Source organism: Pseudophryne corroboree, chromosome 4 (genome assembly GCF_028390025.1).
Source record: "Pseudophryne corroboree isolate aPseCor3 chromosome 4, aPseCor3.hap2, whole genome shotgun sequence".
NCBI classification, from domain to species: domain Eukaryota; kingdom Metazoa; phylum Chordata; class Amphibia; order Anura; family Myobatrachidae; genus Pseudophryne; species Pseudophryne corroboree.
This window is the reverse complement of record NC_086447.1, coordinates 803,394,479-803,403,663: the sequence shown is the minus strand read 5'-3', so window position 1 is coordinate 803,403,663 and position 9,185 is coordinate 803,394,479.

Sequence of the window (9,185 nt, the reverse complement as noted above, 5' to 3'; positions counted from 1 at the left end):
TGTTGCAGTTCCTGCAGTTGGATTGGTTTGAGCCCTTACAGGAGGCTGAGGTCAAGTTTCTCACGTGGAAGGTTGTCACTTTGTTGGCCTTAGCTTCTGCTCGACGGGTGTCGGAATTGGGGGTTTTGTCCTGTACATCCCCATGGTACTAATGTGAACACCAGCATTCTCTAGGACGTAAGAGAAAATAGGATTTTAATTACCTACCGGTAAATCCTTTTCTCGTAGTCCGTAGAGGATGCTGGGCTCCCGCCCAGCGCTTCGTTTTCCTGCAGTGGTTCTTTGGTTCAGTACTGCTTTGTTCTTAGTTAAGTACTGCGTGTTGTTACTGGGTTCAGTAATGTTTCAGCTGTGGCTGAGTGTTAAGGCTAGTTAGCCTGATTTGCCTTGTTTGTGTGAGCTGGTATGAATCTCACCACTATCTGTGTATTTCCTTCTCTCGAAGTATGTCCGTCTCCTCGGGCACAGTTTCTAGACTGAGTCTGGTAGGAGGGGCATAGAGGGAGCCAACCCACACTATTAAACTCTTAAAATGCCAATGGCTCCTAGTGGACCCATCTATACCCCATGGTGCTAATGTGAACCCCAGCATCCTCTACGGACTACAAGAAAAGGATTTACCGTAGGTAATTAAAATCCTATTTTCTGGTACTTAAATTGGGTCAAGAGACTGTTATATGCATTTTTTTTAAATGTAAACAAATTATAGAAAGATATTAAATTAAATTCAGGGTACAGTAGAGATAGAGTGGGCAATACAAAACATGCAGATGGGGGAAAGGTCAGTACAGAACATACAGATGAGGGGAAGGGCATGGGCTCAATACAACTCATGTCCTTTTTTGAGGTATTAGAACATAATACAGATCAAACAGATGAGGTAGGAACACAGATTGGACATACAGATTAGAGGAGGCACAATACAGGACATACAGATGGGGACATGTGGGGGGGGGGGGGGGGTGATGGGTCTTATATGGGGCACGTGGGAAACACATGGTCCTGGGGAGTCTATTTTTTTCCATGTTCGCTTCCCTCTTGTCGTAAGTTGGCTACGCCACTGATCTTCAACAGGTCTTTGTCTGCTCCCTGCTCAGTCCACGTTCTCTATCCCCCTTCCTGTCCCCTTTCTAATATACTTATACAGGTTCTGCTCTCCTGCATTGTCATGTCTCCATCGCTGGCAGTGGGAGCCATTGAGGCGATTCCTTCTGAGCATGTCTGAGACATGACAGCCATCCTGCAGTATTATATAGATATAATTTTTTTTTATTTGTCTGTAATAAATCTATTATGGTTATGTTCTCCTTTAAATAATGATTTAGCCTGGCTCCAAACAAAGCAGTTGACTTCGGGGGTCATTCCGACCTGATCGCACGCTAGGATATTTCGCTGCGATCTGGTCAGAACTGCGTATGCACCGCAATTCGCAGGCACGTCACACGTCATACGTGTACAAAGCGGATCGTTGCGGAGTGATGGATTTTATGAAAAATCCATTCGCACAGCCGATCGCAAGGAGATAAACAGGAAGAGGGCGTCTGTGGGTGTCAACTGACCGTTTTCTGGGAGTGGTTGGAAAAACGCAGGCGTGTTGAAGCGTTTGCAGGGCGGGTGTCTGACGTCAATTCTGGGCAAGAACAGGCTGAAGTGATTGCAGTATCTGAGAAAGTTCTGAGCTACTCAGAAACTGCACAAAACTTTTTTGTAGTGCTCGGCTGCACATGCGATCGCACACTTGCAAAGCAAACATGCACTCCCCTTTAGGCGGTGATTATCTGTTCGCAGCGCTGCAAAAAATAGCTAGCGAGCAATCAACTCGGAATGACCCCCCTCATCCAGTAGCTGAGCGGAGGTATCAAGAGGAAATCTACAGGTTGATTCAAGTAAGCTTGCGAGAAATGCTAGTTTCAGTGTGTCTCAGATAAAGTAAAGATGAACCATTGAAAGATAAGCATTAATCTGCATAGTATGCATATTGTGGGCATCAAGATACTGAAGACAGCCTGAAACTGAAGCCATTTTGAAAGCTGGCATCAGGAAGGTTTATGGGGGGTAATTCCAAGTTGATCGCAGCAGGAATTTTGTTAGCAGTTGGGCAAAACCATGTGCACTGCAGGGGGGGCAGATATAACGTGCAGAGAGAGATAGATTTGGGTGGGGTGTGTTCAATCTGCAATCTAATTTGCAGTGTAAAAATAAAGCAGCCAGTATTTACCCTGCACAGAAACAATATAACCCACCCAAATCTAACTCTCTCTGCACATGTTATATCTGCCTCCCCTGCAGTGCACATGGTTTTGCCCAACTGCTAACAAAATTCCTGCTGCGATCAACTTGGAATTACCCCCGTGGTCTGATATAGAATTGAACCTAAAATGCTCTGTTTGAGTATGAGCAAATGCTCTGTTTGAGTGTGTTTTCACATCTGTATTTTGAGTTAAACACATCTTAATATGGGTGGTCTTCTGTATGCCGAATGTCGGGATCCCGGCGCACAGTATACCGGCGCCGGAATCCTGACACACGCATACCGACAACTATTCTCCCTCATGGGGGTCCACGACCCCCCTGGAGGGAGAATAAAATAGTGTGGCGCGCCACCGTGCCCGCAGCGTGGCGAGCGCAGCGAGCCCGCAAGGGGCTCCTTTGCGCTCGCCACGCTGTCGGTATGCCGGCGGGAGCCCGAGCACCGGCATACCGTACTACACCCCTTAATATATGTGTCTCCTTAAATCTAGTGTTTAGCTGCACCTGGATCAAAGGTACAACGATTGTTTATAAAGGTGGATATTTAAAGACTTGCAGCTAACGTATTTCAGGATATGTGTATCTCTAAATACGATGCGTCTCAAGGGGATGCAGCGGCACCCTGATAGTCAAAATCCTGAAGAATTCCGTTGGTGAGTCTTAGGGCTAGGGTTAGGCTACGGGAATGGTGGGTGGGGGAGATTAGGATTAGGCTGTGAGAGTGGGGCAGGTTAGGGTTAGGCTGTGAGAGTGGGGGTGGTTAGGGTTAGGCTGTGAGGGTAAGGAGTGATTAGGGTTAGGTTGCAGGAAGGGACAGTTAGGGTTAGGCTGCGGAAGTGGTGGGTTAGGGTTAGTCTGCGGAAGTGGTGGAGGTTAGTGTTAGGCTGTGAGAGTGGGGGAGGTTAAGGTTAGGCTGTGAGAGTGGGGGAGGTTAGAGTTAGGCTGTGATGGTAGGGAGTGGTAAGGGTTAGGCTGCAGGAGGGGACGGTTAGGGTTAGGCTGCGGAAGTGGTGGGTTAGGGTTAGTCTGCGGGAGTGGGGGAGATTAGGGTTAGGCTGTGAGAGTGGGGGAGGTTAGGGTTACGCTGTGAGGGTGGGTTTGAGGTTAGGGTTAGGCTGCGGAAGTGGTGGGTTAGGGTTAGTCTGCGGGAGTGGGGGAGGTTAGGGTTAAGGGCTCCATACACTAGGACGATAATGCCCGATTTCATCCGATTTCGGGCATTCGGGTGTTTCCGATCCGATGCGCGTTCCCGTGAGCATCGGATCGGATCCTCCAGATTGAATGTGCTGCATATTCAATCATGTCCGACCCCGCAGGCATGGCTGGGATCGCCCAAGATACATCCTATGCCAAAGGACAGCATACGATGTATCTTGGGCGATCCTGGCCCCCGGGAGGCTGCCGGGGTGATCGTCTGCGACACGTCAGACGGACATGTACGTAAGTGCATGGGGCCCTTTAGGCTGTGAGAGTGGGGGAAGTTAGGGATAGGCTGTGAGGGTGGGGGGAGGATAGAGTTAGGCTGCAGAAGTGGTGGGTTAGGTTTAGTCTGCGGGAGTGGGGGAGGTTAGGGTTAGGCTTTGAGGGTGGGGGGAGGTTAGGGTTAGGCTGCAGGAGGGGACGGTTAGGGTTAGGCTGCGGAAGTGGTGGGTCAGGGTTAGTCTGTGGGAGTGGGGGAGGTTAGGGTTAGGATGTGAGGGTGGGGTAAGGTTAGGGTTAGGCTGCAGGAGGGGACGGTTAGGGTTAGTCTGTGGGAGTGGGGGAGGTTAGGGTTAGGCTGTGAGAGTGGGGGGGGGTTAGGGTTAGGCTGCGGTAGTGGTGGGTTAGGGTTAGTCTGCGGAAGTGGGGGAGGTTAGGGTTAGGCTGTGAGGGTGGGGGGAGGTTAGGGTTGGGCTGCAGGAGGGGACGGTTAGGGTTAGTCTGCGGGAGTGGAGGAGGTTAGCGTTAGGCTGTGAGGATGGGGGGAGGTTAGGGTTAGGCTGCAGGAGTGGACAGTTAGGGTTAGGCTGTGGAAGTGGTGGGTTAGGGTTAGTGTGCGGGAGTGGGAGAGGTTAGGGTTAGGCTGTGAGGGTGGGGGGAGGTTAGCGTTAGGCTGCAGGAGGGGACGGTTAGGGTTAGGCTCCGGGAGTGGTGGGGTAGGGGTAAAATACCCGCAAACAGTCTGCATTCTCAGCATCGGGATTCCCTCAGTCTGGATTTCATACTCAACCCATCTGACCATGTATTATTTGTGGAAGCTTCAGTGCTAACAAAGAAAAATCACCGCACTAGGCTGGATGCTCAGTAAATTATCAGTGGTCCCGCCCCAAACCTTACAATATTCACACATGGTTGTATTTGTTATGTATCCATTGGTGAATAATAATATCTATTACTATTTCACTTTTAGAGAAAAGAAGTTCACAAAATTAGGGGTGCACAGGACCTAATATACATTAAATCAATGTAAACTTTATTTATACCCCTTTTACACCTACGAGCACGGGTCGCAGCCGGGAGCCTGACACGGGAGCTGCCCCCTGCTGCGACCCGTGCTCGGTCCCTTTCCCATTAGCAGTCACAACCCGGCATATGCCGGGTTGGTGACGCTTCTAGCTACACGGCAGGGGCGGCGCAGGGAGATCACATGATCTCCCAGCGCTGCCCATCCATACAGTGTAAACGGGAGCCGTGTCGCATCGACACGGCTCCCGTTTACACTACACCCTACCCGGATCATTCCCGTGTCCTACCCAGGTAAATAGCCGGGTAGGATTCACGGGTCACTTGATCCGGGTTTACCCTTTTCCACTTGCCAAAAACACGGGTAAATGCGCGCCCCCGTGCATTTACCCGTGTTTTTTGAGCTAGTGGAAAAGGGGTATTAGTCTTGATTAATATGTATTAGTTTTAAGATCTTGTCCTACTGGTATTAAATACTTTTGAATCAAGACCCAATAATTCAAATTTCATACCGCTGCTTAGCACAGTAGAATGAAATTACTGTTCGCCTGAATGTATTAATGATCACACACAGGGACAGGGGCTCCGACAAGAGCCTGCCCCTGTGATGTGTATCACTTCCCTTCTTCTGATGCGTGTACGGTCATTGCCGAAGAGGCATTCCATGGACAGAGGGGCTGGGGGGAAAGAGCGGGTACGTGGGTCTTCCCACTAGCAGTCACCAGCACTTTGGGGTGGGGAGAGAGATGAGTCACTGCTGCTGCAGCAGCCTCTCTCCGCAACCCAGCACCCACACTACTGTGTGCTGTGCTGGGGAGAGAGGCAGCTACAGTAGCAGTCACCAGTCTCTCACCATGTCTATTTACTAAGCCTTGGTTGGAGATAAGGTGGCTGGAGTTAAAGTCCCAGCCAACCAGCTCCTGCCATTTTTTCAAACACAGCCTGTGACATGGCAGTTAGGAGGCGATTGGCTGGTACTTTATCTCCGTCCACTTTATCTCCATCCAAGTCTTACTAAACAGACCTACATGCATGAGGTGCAAGAAGGAGGATGGGAGTGAGCAATCGCACCCGTGCACCACCTGCATGCTGCTGGCGTCCATCAGTCCTCAAGCCGGTACCTCGCTGTGCAGCGCACGCCCCCGCTTCGTGGCCGCACAAAGACTACTATTTTTGACACACCTCCCTGCATTGGGCATGCCCCCGCACAATACCTGGGCCCGACACAGCCTGCGGCACCCTTGCCTATGGGTAATTTTCCAGGTACATGCCACACAGTGTAGCCTATTGGTAAATTCCGGAATAAATCAGCCCTCATAGAAACCTATCACTGATATCTGCTATGATATATTCCTTTCGAATAGGACAATTCTACATATTTTTCCAGGACCACTTTCAGTTCCCAATCCACCCCTGCCCAACTTTGAAAGAAAGTGCAATGAAATATGCTATCACTATTAGGAATGAGCGGATTCGGCTCTCTGAAAACCGAACCCTACCGGACTTCACGCTCTGAGCCCGGTTCCGAGTCAGGCTCGGGTTTTCCCGCCTGACTCGGAAACCCGAACGAGGCAAAACGTCATCATCCCACTGTCGAGTTCTCGCGGGATTTGTATTCCAATAAGGAGCCGCACGTCGCGGCCATGTTCACTCCATTCTCGGAGAGTGTAGTGAGAGGATGTGTCTCCGTCCTCAGTGTCTGTGTGGGGGCGGGAAAGTGGGGTGGCGAGTCTAGTGCTGTCTTGTGCTGCTCAGTCCAGTCCAGTGTCTTATGCTGCATCAGTCCAGCCAGTCACAGTGTTGGTGTCCTCTGCTGCAATATGTCCCCAGTGCTGCTGGCTGCTGTATAAATCCCTTGCATTTTTGCTGTGTTGTCTTGCATCAGACCAGAGTTAGTGTCTTGTGCAGCATCAGTCCAGTGACCAGTCACAGTGGTGGTGCCATATATCCAGTGTTACTGCCGTATAATTCACGTGATACTGATTTATAATTCCCGTGATATTGCCGTATAATTCCCATGATACTGGCATATAATTCCCGTGATATTGCAGTATAATTCCCGTGATACTGGCGTATAATTCCTGTGATATTGCCGTATAGTTCCAGTGATATTGCCATATAATTCCTGTGATATTGCCTGCCGTATAATTCTCGGAATACTGGCGTATAATTCCTATGATATTGCTGTATAATTCCTGTGATATTGCTGTATGATTCTCGGAATACTGGCGTATAATTCCTGTGACATTGCCGTATAATTCTCGGAATATTGGCATATAATTCCTGTGATATTGCCGTATAATTCTCGGAATACTGGCGTATAATTCCTGTGATACTGCCATATAATTCCCGTAATACTGGCGTATAATTCCTGTGACATTGCCGTATAATTCCTGTGATATTGCCATATAATTCTCGGAATACTGGCGTATAATTCCTGTGATACTGGTGTATAATTCCTGTGATATTGCCGTATAATTCCTGTGATATTGCTATATAATTCCCGTGATACTGGCGTATAATTCCCGTGATATTGCCATATAATTCTCGGAATACTGGCGTATCATTTCTATGATATTGCCGTATAATTCCTGTGATGTTGCCGTATAATTCTTGTAATACTGGCGTATAATTCCCGTGATACTGCCATATAATTCCCGTGATACTGGCGTATAATTCCTGTGACATTGCCGTATAATTCCTGTGATATTGCCATATCATTCTCGGAATACTGCCGTATAATTCCTGTGATACTGGTGTATAATTCCTGTGATATTGGCATATAATTCCTGTGATATTGCCATATAATTCTCAGAATACTGGCGTATAATTCCTGTGATATTGACATATAATGCTCGGAATACTGGCGTATAATTCCCGTGATACTGGCGTATAATTCCCGTGATACTGGCGTATAATTCCCGTGATACTGGCGTATAATTCCTGTGATACTGGCGTATAATTCCTGTGATACTGGCGTATAATTCCTGTGATATTGCCGTATAATTCCCGTGATACTGCCATATAATTCCAGTTATCCTGCCGTATAAATCCATATAAATCCATATAATTCTATATAAATCCAGTCCAGTGGTGCTGCCATATAAGTTCAGTGGTGCTGTCCTGTGCTGTATGTTATTTACTCCAAATAAAGGGGTTATTAATATTTAATCCAAATAATTTTTACAGGGTTTGCCCTGTGAGGTGTAGGGGTACGCTCTCTTGTGCCGCATATTGTGTTATATAACTCCAGGAAAATAATGGAGAACAAACATTTGGAGGATAAAATAGGGAAAGATCAAGAACCACTTCCTACTAGTGCTGAAGCTGCTGCCACTAGCCATGACATAGATTATGAAATGCCATCAAAGTCGTCTGCCAAGGCCGATGCCCATTGTGATAGTAGAGGCAGGGGCGAAGGGAGGGCGGTTCCGGTGGAGCTCGAGCTCCAGGCGCCTAAGACAGTAGAGGGCACCGCAACTCAACTCTGCCGGAACCTCCGCCTGGCCACACGTAGCTCGAAGCCGCAGCTGTCAGTCACTGACAGCTGAGAGCTCGAGATGCGCCTGCAACAACCTTCTCCCTCCGCTCACCACCCCTCCCCGACTTGCGTGTGACGTCACACGCACGGGCGTCGCGTCAGACTTCATGACGTCAGACGGGCGGGGACGCGGCGCTGGCCAGACTCAGAGGTACGGAGTCCATCCTGCCTGACTGAGTGTATAGAGTGGGGCTGCGGGCCGTGGACACACACTGTTTCATTAATATATAGCTGGGTGGTGCGTGCATTATTTATGATCATTGCTGTGAGGCCATGCTAGCCATATATTTATTTATATATGTGTGTGTGTGTGTGTGTAATATATATATATATATATTTGCATTTATAAATATATATATATATATATAGAGAGAGAGAGAGAGGGATAGGGGTATCAGCGACCGACAGTGTCTGATAAAATATGTTAAAAATATGAAGAAACTTGCTGGATACGTAAAAAATAACAATATATTTATTTATACAATTTTAAAAAATGAATAGGGTGGGTTAAAAGCCGGAGGATATATACTGCTAAATGATACCAGGTAAAAGATAGCTAAAAAACTATATTAAATACATACATTAAAAAACAATAAATAATAAAATATCGGATAAGAGAGTGCTGCTTATCTTAAAAATGGAGAGTCAATTGAGGTACACCCAACGCGTTTCGTCCATCAGACTTCATCAAGGGGTAAGGGACCACTGAGCAGGCACTCTTATTTATAGCACATACAATTAGGAATAGATAATTGTGACATCACTTCCTGTAAGGACTGATACTACTGTTCTATACAAAAATTTTTATATAAACATATTCAAATGGTAGTGACCTAAATGACAACCTCAGAAAGCTGAATATGATGTGAAAACGAGTTTTAAAATATGTGATATTGTAAAAACTAGTCCGGGGACGGATCCGTCGTCACTTCCGCCCCACTTCCTTTGTCCG